Here is an 18503-nt window from a genome sequence, read left to right on the forward strand (position 1 = left end):
TTCAGAGCAGGATTCTGTTTATTGTGAAAACGGGATTGTAATAAGGAAGCGGGTATTATCCAGCCTCCTAACAACACTAAGGACAACTGTGAGCCCGACGTGATTTAAACACACAACCTTCTAATCTGGAGTCAGACTCGCTACCGTTGCGCTACAAGGTCTGATAGCAAAGATTTGGATGTTTACCTTTTTGAAAGTTTCTCATACACCGTTTCATTTATTTCAGATTACCAAATCCCCGCCCACTCCCACCGGGTATCAGGCAGCCTCAGCAGCAGCTTTCACCTGTCTGCGGCAGCACGACTGCAGCAAATCCAATTACACACACCCGGCACCCAGAATCATCACATCACAGGAAAGGAACTGCTCAAAATGCACAATAGGGCGGGCAGCATCTGAAAAAACGCTGAGAGTTTCTGTGTGTGGACTTTGTTCAGGACTGCGAACAGGACGGTGTGAAAATTTAAACAATGGATGTGTACAAATGGATGTCATGCTTCTTTACAAAGTGAGTGTTTATGTTATGTGTGCCATTTATAAATTTATTTTAATTATTTTTACAATATGATATATCTTGTTATAAATATATATGATTGCATCTGTGACACTTATAAATACATTTGGGTGTAACTGTGTGGTGGTTATCATTATATCGCTGTGTATCTGTGTTATGTATTTGTGTGTAATAAGAAATAAGACATAGAGAAATAAATATCCAGAAAATACATTGACATTATATACACCCCAATAAGTGAATAAATAATACAGATACATGTAAATACATTTGTAAGCAGCAGTCATGGAAGGCATTTACTTCGAATGGCTTCGGGATGAGCCGGTGGGCGTCAAAACCTGCCGTGGACGGAGACCGGGTTCCTGATTGCGGGAAGAGCAAATCAACTGGGCCGAAAAATCAACTGCAGCTCAAGCAACAAATAAAACAGGAGTCAAAATAACCCATGCCAGAAATGGGATTCGAACCCACGCTTCCAAAGCAGACTGCGACGTAAACGCAGCGCCTTAGTCATCTCGGCCATCCTGACGGATGAACGATTCCTTCATTCGCCACCTTTTCCACATTGAGAACCCCCCCCCCCCCGCCCACCCCGGAGAAAGTTTCACTCACTCCAGTGCTTGGTGAGATAAATGCTGCTGGAAAGGCTCGGTGAGCGGGATGCAACCTCCCCGGGTTTTCCTGAGCCTATTGTAGTTTTTCCTATTTAATCACGGGAATATCCGCAATCAGCAGCTAAAAAGGGTTAAAAGCTGAATCACAGAGAAAGGGAAATCCACGTTAAATCTGATAATGCTGTAAACAAAACTCGCTGGTGCTCCAGTGGTTAAGATTCGGGACTATCATCACTATGGTTTGGGTTCGCTTCCCAGTCAGGGAGTCTATTTTTACCAAACAGTTCACTTAATTGCACAAAATAATTCAAGTCAACAAGAGAGAGTCCAACCACCTCCCCATGACATTCAACGGCATTGCCATCGCAGAATCCCCCACCATCAACATCCTGGGGGTCACCATTGACCAGAAACTTAACTGGACCAGCCATATAAATACTGTGGCTACGAGAGCAGGTCAGAGGCTGGGTATTCTGCGGCGAGTGACTCACCTCCTGACTCCCAAAAGCCTTTCCACCATCTACAAGGCACAAGTCAGGAGTGTGATGGAATACTCTCCACTAGCCTGGATGAGTGCAGCTCCAACAACACTCAAGAAGCTCGCCACCATCCAAGATAAAGCAGCCCGCTTGATTGGCACCCCATCCACCACCCTAAACATTCACTCCCTTCACCACCGGCGCACTGTGGCTGCAGTGTGCACCATCCATAGGATGCACTGCAGCAACTCGCCAAGGCTTCTTCGACAGCACATCCGAAATCCGCGACCTCTACCACCTAGAAGGACAAGAGCAGCAGGTACATGGGAACAACACCACCTGCATGTTCCCCTCCAAGTCACACACCATCCCGACTTGGAAATATATCGCCGTTCCTTCATTGTCGCTGGGTCAAAATCCTGGAACTCCCTTCCTAACAGCACTGTGGGAGAAAAGTCACCACACGGACTGCAGCGCTTCAAGAAGGCGGCTCACCACCACCTTCTCAAGGGCAATTAGGGATGGGCAATAAATGCTGGCCTCGCCAGCGACGCCCACATCCCGTGAACGAATTTTAAAAAAGGTGAATCTTTTAATCACCATTAATAAACCCACAACTTTCTGTTTCGCACTGAATGAAATGCTAACAAGTTTGCCGAGTAACTGTCGAAACTACGCTAACTTTTGTAACTTTCATCCCTTCTCATTTTACGCACTGCTTAAAAGTGTTCAGTGTTTATGAGACCAGGAATCTGGAGCAGCCGTTGTTGAATGTGAAAGGATTGCAGCCCAATTTGCACGAGAGAAAGCTCGCCCCTGGAAGTTTGTGAGGAGCAAGTTCCAGCAAATTGTTTCTGACCCGGGATTAAACCGGGAGTTTTTCGTGTGTGACGCCAACATGATAATCATTACACAACGAAAACATCTATTCAGTCCAGCCCAGGTCAGATGGAAGTGTGAAGGGAGAAAGTGAACTGCTGACTCCCACTTCTGGGGGATATCCCAAAGCGCTGCATGGAGGTGTAATCAAAAACATAGAATAATTGAAACACAGGAGGCCATTCGGCCCATCGTGCCTGTGCCAGCTCTTCAAACTAAATGGTGCAATTTTAAAGGGGTTGCAGGAACAGAGCGACCTGGGGGCATACGCACACAAATCTTTGAAGGTGGCAGGACAAGTTGAATAGATTGTAAAAAAAAATATCCGGAATCGTTGACTTTATTAATAGAGGCCAAGAGTACTAAAGCAAGGAACTTATGCTAAACATTTATAAATCACTGGTTAGGCCCCAGCTGGCCACGACACAATTCTGCCCACCACACTTTAGGAAGGATGTCAAGGCCTTGGAGAGGGAGCAGAGTTGATTTACTAGAATGGTGCCAGTGATGAGTGACTTCAGTGAGGTGGAGAGACTGGAGAAGCTGGGGTTGTTCCACTTTGAACAGAGACGGTTAAGGGGAGATTTAACAGAGGTGTTCAAAATCATGAACGGTTTTGATGGAATAAATAAGGAGAAAATATTTCCAGTGCCAGAAATGATGGTAACCGGAGGACACAGGTTAAAGGTAATTGGCAACAGAGGTGAGATGAGGAGAATGTTTTTACGCAGCGAGTTGTCATGATCTGGAATGCACTGCCTGAAAGGGTGGTGGAAACAGATTCAAGAATAACATTCAAAGGGGAACTGGGTAAATCCTTGTAGGGGAAAATTTTGCAGGGCTTTGGGGAAAGGGAAGGGGAGTGGGTCTAATTGGATAGCTCTTTCAAAAAGTTCGCACAGGCACGATGGGCCGAATGGCCTCCTTCTGTGATGTTTCCATGCTGAGATTCTATGTTATGGAGGATTTTCTGATGTAGTGGATATTCGGGGCAGAGGACCAAGTGGGGATTGAGCTCGACGGCAAGTGTATACAGTTCGTTCAAAGGACTGAAGCCGATGGTTTCATTCTTCCCGTCGCTCAGCAGCACGAAATTACTCTGCCATGCAGGCGACTTTTTTTTGTCTTCATTCATGGGATGTGGGTGTCAATGGCAAGGTCAGCATTTATTGCACATCCCTAACTGTTCTTGAGAAGGTGCTGGTGAGCCGCCTTCTTGAACTGCACCTTCCATTGACTGTGTCATTGACATTTTCCGGATAGAGAGAAACTATTTCCGCTGGTTGTGGATTCTCGGTCCAGGGGGCACAGTCTAAAAATTAGAGCCAGATCTTTCAGGAGTGAGATTAGAAAACACTTCTGCACACCAAAGGTGATAGAAGTTTGGAACTCTCTTCCCCAAACGGGGATGGATGCTAGCTTAATTGCGAATTTTAAATCTGAGATAGATAGCTTTTTGCCAACCGAAGGTATGAAGGGATGTGGACGAAAGGCAGATATATGGAGTTAGACCACAGATTAGCCATGATCTTATCAAATGGCGGAGCGGGCTGGAGGGGCTTAATGGCCTACTCCTCTACCGATGGTACATTTCCCCAAGTGTCTGTTCTCTCCATAGTTGTTGAATTATCGCCTTGTGTTTCTAGCATAATTTCGTTTGAAGCTCGGTTTGGGGATGAGACGGTGGGCGTCAAAACGTGCCGTGGATGGAGACCGGATTGGTTGTTGCGGGAAGAGCAAATCAACTGGGCCGATAATTCAACTGCAGCTCAAGCAACAAATGAAATAGGAGTCAAAATAACCACTGTCATAAGTGGGATTTGAACCCACACCTCCAGCGGAGACCGCAACCTGCACGCAACGCCTTACTCCGCTCGGCCATCCTGACCGACAAATAACTCGTTCACTCGCATTCCTTTCCACACTGAGACCGCCCCGGAGACAGTTTCACTCACTCCAGTGCTTGGTAAGATAAATGCTGCCATAAAGGCTCGGTGAGCGGGATGCTACCTCCCTGGGTTTTCATGAGCCTATTGTGCATTATTCTTATTTAATCACGGGAATATTCGCAATAAGGAGCGAAACAGAATTAAAAGCTCAATCACAGAGAAAGGAAAATCCATGTTACATCTGATAATACTGGAAATAGTGCTCCCTGGTGGTCTAGTGGTTAGAATTTGGCGCCTTTATCGCCGCAGCCCGGGTTCGATTCCCGGTCAGGAAAGCAACTTTTGAACACATTCATCGAACGAACTTCCTCATTAAAACAATCTTTGTTTTAATCACCATGAATTAACCGATATCGTTATTTTGCAGAACGAAAGGCTGCTGAGGGAAGTTGGAAAACTTTAATAATTTATTTTGTGCGATGAACTTTTTATCCCTTCTCATTTTACACACTGTATTTTTAAGGGCTCGGTTTAAAATGTTCAGTGCTCGTGAGACCACGAATTTGTGTTCAATTTAACAGGACCGGGTATTTCACAGTGAAAAAAAAAATTGCCCCAACATAATGTTTCCACCCGGGAAACTTTCGCGTGTGAGGCGAACATGATAACCACAACACTGCAGAAACCTCTGTTCTGATCATCAGCCAGAAGTTAGAATGACTGCATTGATTCTCTTTCATAACTATTCAATTGATCGAAATTGCACAAGTCACAAAAGAAAAATGTTCATTTCAATGTTATTAAACTCCCAAATGTGGCCTGCCTTGTTTGGACAGGGGTTGACCCAGACGTGACAGCCTCAACAAAGCATATTCTCAACATTTCCATTGGGAACACGAGGAGGCCATTCAGCCCATTGAACCTGTTCCGCCCTTCAATTAGATCAGAGATGATCTGTACCTCAAATCGATTAACCCGCCTTTGCTCCCCATCCCTCGATACCCTAAACCAACAATAATCTATAGATCTCAGTCTTGAAAGCTTCAATTGACCCTCAGAATCCACATGTTTTTGGGGACAGAGTTCCAGACTTCTACTGCGCTTTGTGTAAAAAAGTGCTTCCTGATTTCGAACCTGAATGGCATGGTTCTAATTTTAAGGTTATGTCCCCCTCGTTCTTGATTCCCCAGAGGAAATTCGTTCTCTCTCTCTATTCTATGGAATCATTTAAACATGTTAAACACCTCGCTCAGACCGCCCCTCAATGTTCTCTTCTCGAGGGAATCCGAGCCGAGTCCATGCAGCCTGTCCTCATAATTTAACCTTTTTAGCCCCGGTAACATTCTGGTGAATCTGCTCTGCACCCCCTCCAAGGCCAATCTATCCTTCCTGAGGTGCAGTGTCCAAAACTGAACGCAGTTACTCCAGACGCAGTCTATCCAGAGCTTTATATAACTGGAACATAACTTCCACTTCTTTATATTCCAGCCCCCTGAGATAAAGGCTAACACTCCGTTAGCCTTTTAAATTATTTTTGGACCCGTCCGTTGGCTTTTACTGATTTAAGTAAATGAACCGTTAATTCTCTCTGCTTCTCCACAGTTCCGAGCTTCTTCCCATTTGGAAAATACCCTGACCATCGGTCCAAAGTGGATTACCCCACATTGCACTCCATCTGCTATCGTTCTGCCCACTAACTGAATCTATTAATGTCCCTTTCCAATTTTCCATGCGCATTCCACACTACTGACTCTACCACTTAACTTAGTGTCATCAGCAAACTTGGATATACTACTCCCTGTTCCTTCATCGAAGTCATTGATAAATATGGCGACAAGCTGAGACCCCAGTTACAGATCCCTGGGGGACACCACTAGTCACATGCTGCCAATTGGAGTATGGACCCATTATCCCTACTCTCTGTCTCCTATCTCGCAACCAATTCTCTACCCATGTCGATATGTTGCCTCAAGTTGCATGCGCTTTCATTTTTGTCAACAGTCTCTTGTGCAGCAACAACAACAACAACAACAACAACAACGACTCGTGTGCTACATAGAATTACATCGAATGTACAGCAGGTAAACAGTGCCTTTCGGCCCAACTATGAAATAAAAATCCCACAGTGCACCCAGTGATAGTGCCCCATTGATCCACAGTGTCCCAGTGATCCACAGTGCACCGAGTGATCCCACATTGCACCCAGTGATAGTTCCCCAGTCATGCACAGTGTCCCAGTGATCCACAGTGCACCCAGTGATCCCACAGTGATCGCAGAGGGACACACTGATCCTGCAGTGCTCCCAGTGATCCAAAGTGACCCAGTGATCCAAAGTGCCCCAGTAATCCCAGAGTGTCCCAGTGCTCTCAAAATGATCCCAATGATCCCACAGTGCACCCAGTGTTCCCAAAGCGCACCCAGTGATTTCACGGTACACCCAGAGGTCCCAGTATCCAAACTGCATTTGTGTAAAAGTTTGAGAGACTTTCTTTGTATTCAACAACTTGTGTATATAAAATAACGTGTGTTATATTATTTATATATTACATAGAATGAGTAAAGACATCTCTCCTTTAATACCACGAAGCTGAAACTAAATGGCGGCCAGCAAGGCGGCCATCTTAAGCAAAATGGCCGCCAGTGTCCCAGTGATCTCACAGTCACCCAATGATCACAAATTGTCCCACTGGTCCCACAGTGTCCCCAGTGATCCCACAATGTCCCAGTGAACCTGCAGTGTCCCAGTGATCCCACAGTAACACAATGATCCCACAATGTCCCAGTGAACCTACAGTGTCCCAGTGATCCCACAGTAACACAATGATCCCACAATGTCCCAGTGAACCTGCAGTGTCCCAGTGATCTCACAGTAACGCAATGATCACACATTGTCCCAATAATCCCACAGTGTCCCCAGTGATCCCACAATGTCCCAGTGAACCTGCAGTGTCCCAGTGATCCCACTGCAACCCAATGATCACACATTGTCCCAATAATCCCACAGTGTCCCAGTGATCCCACAATGTCCCAGTGAGCCTACAGTGTCCCAGTGATCCACCAGCAGCCCGTGATCCCACAGTGTTCCTAGTGATCCCACCGTGACCCATTGATCCCATAGTGATCCAGACAAAATTCACGTGAGCCCCATTGCCTGCAGCCTCTGGTGAAGGCCTCGGTCAGTCCCCTGTGGAGAGAAAGCTTCTTGTACAAGGAATACTCCTCCTCCAAAACATTCTCATTCCACATCTTTATGTTACAGCATTTCCACAAACAAATTCCTCTGGAGAGAGAGATTGTGAAAAGGAATTGATTGTAAACAAAGCAAGTGATTAAAAAGGCACAGCAAGAGCCCAGAGCTCCCCCACACTCACTCACTCACACATATTCACACACAGTCATTCACTCATTCCATTACACAGGCAGGCAATCTCTCAGCAAACACCACTGACAAACAAACTCCCCAGTTAAAAAGCAGAGAATCTGAAGAAAAGAGAGAAATGCTGGGAGAGAGAGAGAGAGACAGAGAGAGAAAGACACTCAGGGCAGACTGAAGAGCACAAGTTGCTTCTCTCTCTCTAATACAAGTTTGCTGCGTGTTCTCTCCTGCTTTGGCACTCATTCCCTCACTCCCTCAAGCACCATCCCCCAACCATCCCCTGAAAGGTGCTGGTCTGTCTGTCTGTCCTGGTTAGTGTTTGCTGCAGGGTCCAAATTACCCCTGTGCTCATTTGATCTTCTGTTCCTGGAGCAGCCGAAAAAAGCCTGGGCATTTTTTGCTGCTTCACCCGTTTTGTTGTAGTTTGCAAAGGTGAACGAACTTTGCCTTTGCTCTTTTCTCTTACTTTAATTAGCAGTGGACATAAAGCCTGCAGTTTGTGGGCAACTTACAGTTTGTTGATTTTTCCAATTAGCCAAATAGTTCCAACAAATTCATGACGTTTAAAACAGCGAAAGCAAAATAGTTTTTTTAGAAACCTAATAAACAGCATGATCCCTCACTCAGTTACAGGGACAATCTCTCAGCAACATTCATTGACACAGAAACAAAGCCCAGTTTATAAAGGAGAAGAATCCAAAGAGTAAAAGATTGAGAGACAATCTTTATCGACAACAACAACTTTTATTTATATATTATAGCAACTATTACAACATCAATTTGCATCTATACATACACATGTATTTCGATTATACAACTACTATTATAAAGCCTCCATAAAGCATGTGGGGAAAGAGCAGAGGGGGAAATTGGACAAATTCGACAGCCCTTTTGAAGAGTCGGCACACGCACAGTGGGCCGAATGGCCTCCTCTTCTGCCATAGTCACCATGAAACCATGAATCTGTGAACAACAAATTCAATGCCATGAAACTGAAACAAAATGGACACCAGTGAGGCAGCCATCGTACTGAGGGGCAAGCTGGACATCTTACTGAGGGGCAAGGCTGCCATTTAACTGAGGCGCAAGGTGGCGAACTTAATGGGGGCAATATGGTGATCAGGAACAAATTGACCGCAATGAAGCTTAAACAAAATGGCCGTCCTGATCCTGAAACATAATGGCCGTTAATAAGGCATCCATCTCACTGAGGAGCAGCTTGTTACGGTGAGAGACAAGGAGAGGGTTCATTTGGTGTTCCTGTTAAATCATTGTTGCACTATAGTTAAAGATACAAACTGTGTGAGACTGGCACTAGCTGGTGTTTAACACAAAGACAGCGGTGCAGTGAGGGAAATAAAGACCAAAATGTGAACTTCTGCAAAAAAGGATTAACATTTGGTTATTTGGAATTAATTCTTACAGAGAAGGAGAGACCAGACATTCAGAGGAAAGGTCCAATGAGCCATTTTGAATAGAGTTTGCAATTGTAGCTTCTACTAAATAAATCAGAGTAAAATTGGACTCAATCTGAATGTCGTTCTGATCTGGGATTTGGTTAATTTCTCCATTATTCATATTTTTCTTTAATCTGAAACAATAACAGTATTTGTAACAGATACAGAGCACTTTAGTGACACAGCAGAAGGGGTAAGAGTACATTGTGATTTATTACAGAATCCAGCAGCTCACTGGGAAAGTTACACATGGTACAGATGGAGGAGCAAAAAGGTGCAAAGTGATTTCACACTTTAATTTGCGGCAATGACTGTTTATCTCCACAAGGTTTAGTTTCATATTTAAATAACGGGCTCTTTATCCTGAAAAAACTTCAGGCACAAACTATGGTTTTATGAAGAAAACAATAATTTATTAATGTTAATAAACCAGAAAAATTGAGATTAGAATTTAAACAACACCTTGGGTTTATGCCCGAATTAAAATTGCTTTAACACCAATAAAACAACACATTCTGAATTCCAAAAATACGTAACCGTTTGGAAATCCAATGCCGATCTTAGGCTAAGTCCGTAACGAAATTTATTTCCTTGTGGTTGGCTCAAACTTGGAGCAAGTCTCCAGGTATTTTGATGGATAATGTTGTCGTGTAGCGTGGCTTTCTCTTGTATCCAGGTCACTTGCTTCACAGGCAATCGGTAAACCAGCATCGAGGCATCAAGCTGGGAGGTAGCGAGCAGTCCGGAAAATTCGAGGTGAGGTGGTGCTGACAGGAAGCGAAAGGTGAGGTTGGAGCCCGAGTGGTGGATCTGTGTCTCTCCCCACTCAACTTCTGCCCAGCTTTTAAAGACCTTTTTAACAGAGAATCACATCTCTGGGACGATGGCTTATCAACAAAAGGTTCCTACAAATAAAACCCATGATTGATTGACACTTCACTTGTTTTCTCTCAGTGTCCACAACGGAACCAAGTTAATTCCGTAGATTTTCAAACCACCTCTAGCCCTCCTGGAATCGTTCTTGTTGCTATAGTGATCTATCCTCTGCTGTGTGATCTTTCATAATGTGTTATTATCAATCATTTTAACAACCCTTCCACCTTTTAACAATCCTTTTCCTTCAGACATGCTGAAGCTGACTTATTCTCAGGCTTTCGTTCATCCGATGATCTTTCACTACACAGAGCAGCTGGGAAACTCCTGCAGTAAGTAATGGTCAGTGTCAGGTACACGAGACTGAGGGACTTTATTGTGCAGCCTACAGGCATCACCTTTAGAAATGTCAAAATTTAATCCACAAGAGTGTTACCCCAGAACAAACATGAACTGTCTGACCTGCTTCATCTGCTGCTGTTCTGCTGGTCAGCACTCTCACACACTCCAGGCTGATTACACAGTTTGTTTGGTTATTGAATGCTTTCTGTGTTCTATTCTCACTCCTGTCTCTACCCTCCTGTCACTATATATGTTTGTCCGTCTTTCATTGTGTCTGTTCTCTGTTTATATCGTTTGTCTCTTTTTTTTTTCTGCCTGTTTTTCTATCTTATTTTTTCCACTTCTACTTCCATCACTTTGTAACTTTTTGTCAGTCTCTCTCTGTCGTTCCATCCATGCCTGCTTGCTCTCTCTCATTATATCGATGATTTCTTTCACTCTTTCTTTCTCTCTTTATTTTTCTCTCCTTTCTTACAAACTGTCTTTATATCTCTCCTTTGCCGAGTAGCTCTGTCTTTCTCCCTCTTTGTTTCTCTCTCTCTCTGTGTCTCACTATCTCTCTCACACACACACACCCTCGCTTTTATGTGAATCTGTCTGAAATTTTTCTGCGCTTTTTTAATCATTATATTTCTTTTGTCCCTGTATTCTCTCCCCATCTGTCTAAATCTCTCTCTTTTTTCCCCTTCTCTCTGTTTCTCTCTCCCGCTGTTTGTGTCTCTCTCTCCCTCCCCTGTCTCGCTATCCCACTCCCTCTCTTTCTCTCCCACACCTCTGTCTCTTTCTCCCTCTTTCTCTAACTCTCTGTCATTTTTTTTCTCTCTCTCTCCCTCTCTCTCCCTCGCTCTCTCCTTTTCCATTTATGTGGACTGCATCCATTCTGATCAGGCCCACAGCAGCTACTTTTATTACCAGCTTTTCAAATTTTGCCCGGTGGCCAATTGGTTGAAGTCCAGCTGAGCTCTTTAGAGCCGCCATTTCGAGCAACAATTCATGTGTCGTCTGCAGAGTAAATCCTGCCTCAATAGGAAAGATTGTCAATAAAATATATCAGAATCAGATTTCAGATCATTTCAGGACTCTGTGCTGCTAATATAAAATGTACTTTCCATGCCCTGGGAAGTGTACGGGATGGAGAATGAAATGCGATTTAATTCTAGTGCTTGAAACCCTTCAGCTCTTTCTATGATTTCACTAATTTAACAATTAGATTGAATGGATATTTCGCTGCGTTCTTAAGCTCCACTCTGAATTTAGTCTGGGTCAGGACATAAATACACGTGTTTGTGCAGGAACTGAGAAGCTGCAGCATCTTTGCTGCGTGTTCTGTGAGATAAACAGGGTCAGTATAGGAGTAATAAGACTGAATGTCTGCAATTCGCACATGAATGTAAAATTCAACCTGTGTCAGCCACAACAGTATAAAACTGCCCGATATACTGAAGAGTAAAATGATGGATTTCTTTCGGTTCTCCATCTCTGGATCACTCTGATTCTCTCCATTGCTGCGGCCCCGGAGTCCCCTGCGGACTCGACTGGACACTAAAATACGCCTGACCGTCAGAACATTGAACAGCAAAATCAGACAGAACGGGACACATGGGGTTAAAATGAGGTGAAACATCTCAAATGCGGCCCATGCGGGGGAAGTACGGAAGATCAATTTAGTCTCACAAAACCAGGGAACATTGTCAATTATAAAGCCAGGTTCATTTGTAAAGTACCAGGGGACATTCACCAAACAGCCCAGCACACTCACTGTTCCCAGAACCACAGCCGCCGTTCTCTCGGTGCAATATTTAGTTTTCAGCTTCTCACAACAAATGGCCACAAATCGATCAAAGGTGAAAGTGACTGTGAACCAGACAGAAACCCCCGTGGCTGCAGAACCCAAGAATAGAATAAAACTACACACGGGAGTAATGCCCAGGAATGAAAATGGGCGATACATCCAAGGAATCTCTCTCAATATCGGATCCGCTATAACGACCATGAGATCGGCCATTGCCATTCCCACCAGGTAGCGACTGATACATTTGGAGAGACCGCACTTTCCACGGGACAGGATCACAATCGCCACCAAGTTAACTGTAAGAGAGAGAAAAGGAAGCAGAGAAATTACTGATCAGACCTGGAGCCAAAGCAGCAGTTTGAGAGGATCTGGGGTGAAATTTCCAGCTTTGTTGCAGCATCGATGGGTGGGAAGTGATTGATTGACGTGGACAGCACTTTCGGGCAGAGAGATGTTTTTAAACACAACGATCAATAATGAATTTGGAGATGGATACATAAAGCGAATACAGTGAGCACCGGATCCACTGGGAGGGGTGAGTGAGGGCGCAGTGCCGGTGCGGAAAGGAGAAGACGTTTTACACAATGGGAATCCAGCGGATTAAAGCTGGATTTGGGTCCCAGACTGATGGGAAAGAGAGGGAAGTGTCGGGAAGGTGAGGGGATAGGGGGACGTGCAGCCTCTTTGTTGCTCTGGGTTAAGAGAGCCGACAGGGGCTGGGACTGAACGGGAAAGGCAGCTGGAGTCCGAGCCATTGAGTGAGATTGGGAGGGAGACAAGGAAAAGAACATGTCGGAGCTGGAGGGGAATCAGGAGCAGAAGATTTGGGACAGTGGACAAACTGAAGGAACGGATGAGGAGACAATGGATAAAATGCAGTGGGAGGAGAGGCTGGGATTCACAGGGAGAGACTGCAGCAGAGTGTTAGAGGAAATCTAATCTATAGGTCCCACTAACACAATCCAACTAATACATTCAACAGTTCATTTCTGTGGTTATAGCTGTCAGCGAACCTGTGTTGGGTATAAACTATGTTCAATAAATTCACTTTGTGCATTCAATTAAAATTAAATTGATATGTATTAATTAAATCAACCTCGTTGTTCATTGAATTCACCCCAACTTTAACGTACAGTATCCGGATAATTCATTACGATCAATAAATTATTGATTCTCTTCTTGAAGTAACTTTTAATCATGTTTAGTGACACGTTGGAAAACAAGGAACATTCACAAAAACAGACTGAGTGCCTGACAGGGATATAAACACAAGGAGCGAGTCCCACAATATAAACTCACCCAATCTGACCATATCATAAGTCACATGTTCTATATTTAATTGTACTGGAAGTTTCAGCAGTTCATTCTGATGATATATTCACACCACAGCCTCTCGCTTTCCCTCTCAGTGGCCCTCTCTATCACTCAATCTACTCTCTTTCTCAAGTCCATTTTTATATCCGATTAAATCCTATCAGCTTGTGCCTGCATTCTGTTCACCAGCCCCGTGTTCAACCGATCCTATTCTCAGTGTCAGTTTGTTAAATAGTGAAGCCTCTGTGGAATAGTTTAATGTTTCTACAGATCATCCGATTCTCCACTTGTTCACCTACACTGTTCACTTCATCTACAAATCATGGAATAAACAGAATCAATTTCCTCTCCCAAATAGATCTCACAATAATTAAGATTCCTGCTGCAGTAATTATAAAGTAAAGTGATAGATGGCGGGATTGTTCAATTAACAAAACGACAAAATCACACTTATAATCTACAGATACATAGAAGGGCTCCTGTTTCCAACAGATAGAGTGTTAACTGATACAAGATAACATCGAAACATTTCATTTTACAATGTAGTCCAGTAACAGTCAATGAATTCATCCACAGTGAAGCAGAGAAGGAGATGTGAAAGAGTCAGCAGCAAACTCAGTTCAGTAGCCAGACATCTGAAGCGGCGTCAGATACACACATAATGAAATAATATTTCATAACAGTGATCACCAATACATACATTGAAATCCCAGTTAAACTGAAGCATGTTATTGGGGAGGGAGGACACTGCACTGCCTCCATGTAACACTGAGACCGTGAGCTGTCTCATTATCAATCACTGAAAACACATTGATGAAAACATATTCCAGAACAGGTTAGTTCCACACGATGGAAATATTAACAGCTCCTGATGGTCTGATACCAGCTCTTAGTCCTGACAGCGTCTGATTCCAATACATTCAGTACGGGAATTATCCAGTAATGATGCCAGGTTTGTAAGTGCAAAGGTCACGACAGACATAATATAACTCCTACAACTTCGAGCGTTTATAAGTTAAGGAGATAGCATGAATCAACAATATATTAATACAGGGATTAATCCAGTTACAATGCCAGTGTTGGATATACGAAGTTCATTACGGATATAATGCACCTCCTACAAGACCGAAAGAGCAGAGACTTAACACATTCCATCATTCAACCAATAGAACAGAACAGGTCACTGTGTAATATGTGTAGGGAGAAAAAGTAATTTGCCAAGTGCAGCATTGGACTTAACACTGATTTCTGCAAATAATTGCTGGGATAATGGCTTACCTGGAACTCCAACGGCTGCAAGAACAGGATAATACATGCGTTGTACATGAATTATTACTGGATATCCCATTTCTGTGAGAAGCACTGACTTCTGTTGGCCTGGAAACCACAGCTCCAGCAGGCACTCTGAGCTGATCCATTCCAACAAGTCCTGATTTATACAGTGGGTAAGTCTCCACTGACACGGTTATACTCCTGACCATTGCTGTTAATTACAGTCAGTTCAACAAACACATTACATCAGCAGCTTTGACTCCGAAGTAAATAATGTGGAGAATAAAACACAAACATCTCAAATTCCACGATATTACTTAATCAGACCTCTCTCAGGAATAAAGTTTAAATCTGTTCTCATGCAGGACTGATCCAATAATAATGAGCGGGTCCATTTACAGCTTTTATATAATTATATTGACCATGTTCACTCCTGGTGTTTCATTTATAATTTAGACAGATGTCTCCGCAGTGTGGACTGAATCCAGGGGCACAAGCAGACCCGTTTCACTCTGTTCCTGCAGTTTCCCAGTTAAAATATGAATTGTGAGTCTCTGACACGAGGACAGTTAAAGGGCAGGTTGAGGATTGCAGCCGAGAAATGAATGTGGGTGATATTAGGGGACGGACACTGAACGTGTCCCATTGACATTCCTCTCTCCGCTATTTTACTGCAGATGTTTACCCGTTTATTCTACATTGGTTAACGGCTCCAGTAAATTGGTCCCGTGTCACACCGAGCTGAGCTCATGACCCGATTTGACCTCCATCATAAAGGCCCAGTGATTCCCTCACCCGCCTCCTTTCCTTTCTCAGCCCATTGTCATTGAAACCCTCATTAATGCCTCTGTCCCCTCCAGACTCCATTCCTCCAATGCACTCCTGGCCGGACACCCAATCCCTACCTTCAATAAATGTGAACTCGTCCAAAACTCTTTTGTCTGTGTCCAACCAGCACCAGGTCCTGCTCGGCCTCACTGACCCTCACTGGCACCCAGTTCCATATCACTTATATTTAAAATTCTCATCATTGGGTTTAAATCCCTCCATGGCCCACCCCTCCCCATCTGTACACCTACAGGAAACCCACCAATGACCTCCTCATTCATCGGACACTGGTCTCTTTTGCTGGGACTACCCTCACTTGGTTCCATTCACCTATCTGATCAGAGCCAGGAGAAGCTTCTCTTCCCACCCTATCACCGTTATCTCTGATGTTTCTAAAGGTTCAATCCTTGGCTCCCTCCTCTTCCTCATCTACATGCTGCCCTTTGGTGACACAGTCCACAGACCTGGACCTGCTTTCACATGGACGATGACAAAACCACCGCCTCTGTTGACCCTTCGTGCAGGAACAGAGAGATCTGGGGTTATATGTGCACAAATCGTTGAAGATGGCAGTGCAGATTGAGAAAGCAGGTCAAAAAGCATACAGGATCCTGGACTTTATAAATAGAGGCAAAGAGCACAAAAGCAAGGATGTCGCGATGAACCTTAATAAAACACTGGTTCGACCACAATTGTCGTATTGTGTCCAGTTCTGGGCCCCGCACTTTAGGAAAAATGTGAAGGCCTTAGAGAATGTGCAAAAGAGATTTACTAGAATGATTCCCAGGATGAGGCACTTTAGTGACGTGGATCGACTGGAGTAGCTGAGGTTGTTTTCCTTGGAACAGGGAAGGTTGAGAGGAGATTTGATCGAGGTAGTCAAAATCATGAAGGATCCAGTTAGAGTAGATAGAAAGAAACTGTTCCCATTGGCGGAAGGGTCAAGAATCAGAGGACATCAATTTAAGGAGATTGGCAAAAGAACCAAAGGTGACATGAGGAAAAACTTTTTTACATAGCGAGTGGTTCGGATCTGGAATGCACTGCCCGAGGGGGTGGTGGAGGCAGATTAAATCATGGCCTTCAAAAGAGAACTGGATAAGTACTTGAAAGGAAAAAAAATGCAGAACAACGGGGATAGGGCTGGGGAGTGGGACTAGCTAGATTGCTCTTGCATAGAGCCAGCACGTATTTGATGCTCCGAATGGCCTCCTTCTATGCAGTAACCGTTCTAAGATTCTATGACTCCAAAGTCTTTGTGCTCGTCAGACCCACATTCTGTTTTGGATGAGACACAATTTCCTCCAGTTAAAAATTGGGAAGTCGGAGTGACGAATTCCTTCCCACCCCTGGCTTTTTGATTGGTGAGTCGCTCACCACTCCGGTCCTCCACCTTTGGCAACTTGTGCATCCACAGTTCATTTGTCCGACTTTTGACAGCCGTGTCTTCAGCCATATTCACGCTCCAGTATGCCCTCCGTCAGCCCCTCCATTCCCATCTCCCCACTTCAGGTTTCAGCCGTGGCTCAGTGTTAGCACTGTCACATCTGAGTCAGAAATTTGTGAGTTCAAATCCCACTCCGGACACGTGAACACATAATCCAGGCTGACACTGCAGTGCAGTGCTGAGGGAGCACAATGTGGTCTGATGGTCAGGACTGAGGGAGCACTGTGCTGTCGGATGGTCAGTACTGGGGGAGCACAGTTCTGTCGGATGGTCAGTACTGAGGGAGCACTGTGCTGTCGGATGGTCAGTACTGGGGTAGCACAGTTCTGTCGGATGGTCAGTACTGAGGGAGCACAGTACTGTCGGATGGTCAGTACTGAGGGAGCACAGTGCTGTCGGATGGTCAGTACTGAGGGAGCACAGTGCTGTCGGATGCACAGTGATGAGGGAGCACAGTGCTGTCGGATTGTCAGTATGGAGGGAGCACAGTGCTGTCGGATGCACAGTGATGAGGGAGCACAGTGCTGTCGGATGGTCAGTACTGAGGGAGCACAGTGCTGTCGGCTGGTCAGTACTGAGGGAGCACAGTGCTGTCGGATGGTCAGTAATAAAGGAGCACTGTGCTGTCGGATGGTCAGTACCGTGGGCGCACTGTGCTGCCGAATGGTCAGTACTGAGGGAGCACAGTGCTGTCGGATGCACAGTGCTGAGGGAGCACAGTGCTGTCGGATGGTCAGTACTGAGGGAGCACAGTGCTGTCGGATGGTCAGTACTGAGGGAGCACTGTGCTGTCGGATGGTCAGTACTGAGGGAGCACTGTGCTGTCGGATGGTCAGTACTGAGGGAGCACTGTGCTGTCGGATGGTCAGTACTGAGGGAGCACAGTGCTGTCGGAGGGTCACTACTGAAGGAGCGCCGTGCTGTCGAATGGTCAATACTGAGGTCGCACAGTACTGTCGGAGGCTCAATACTGAGGCAGCGCAGTGCTGTCGGGGGGTCACTACTGAAGGAACGCAGTGCTGTCGGAGGGTCAATACAGAGGGAGCGCATCAATGTCGGAGGTGCCAACTTTTTTCAGACACATTAAACCGAGGGCCCATCTGCCCTCTCAGGTGGGTGTAAAAGTTCCCCCGGAAATATTCAAAATAGTGCAGGGGAGTTCTCCCCGTTGTCCTAGCAAATAACTTTCCCTCAACCAACATTACTGAAACCGATGTTCTGGTCATTTATCTCAGTGAAGTGTGTGAGATCTTGCTGTGTGCAAATTGACTGCCGCGTTTCCTACATTCCCACAGTGACTACACTTCACAATGTTCTTCATTGACTATTTAGGGACGTCCTGAGGCCTTGAAAGGCGCTATATAATGGCAAGTTCTTTCCTTCTTTCAGACGTCCGGACCATGAAACCCATCTCTTGCTCCAAGCT

This window comes from Heptranchias perlo, unplaced genomic scaffold (assembly GCF_035084215.1).
Source record: "Heptranchias perlo isolate sHepPer1 unplaced genomic scaffold, sHepPer1.hap1 HAP1_SCAFFOLD_47, whole genome shotgun sequence".
Classification (NCBI taxonomy): Eukaryota; Metazoa; Chordata; class Chondrichthyes; order Hexanchiformes; family Hexanchidae; genus Heptranchias; species Heptranchias perlo.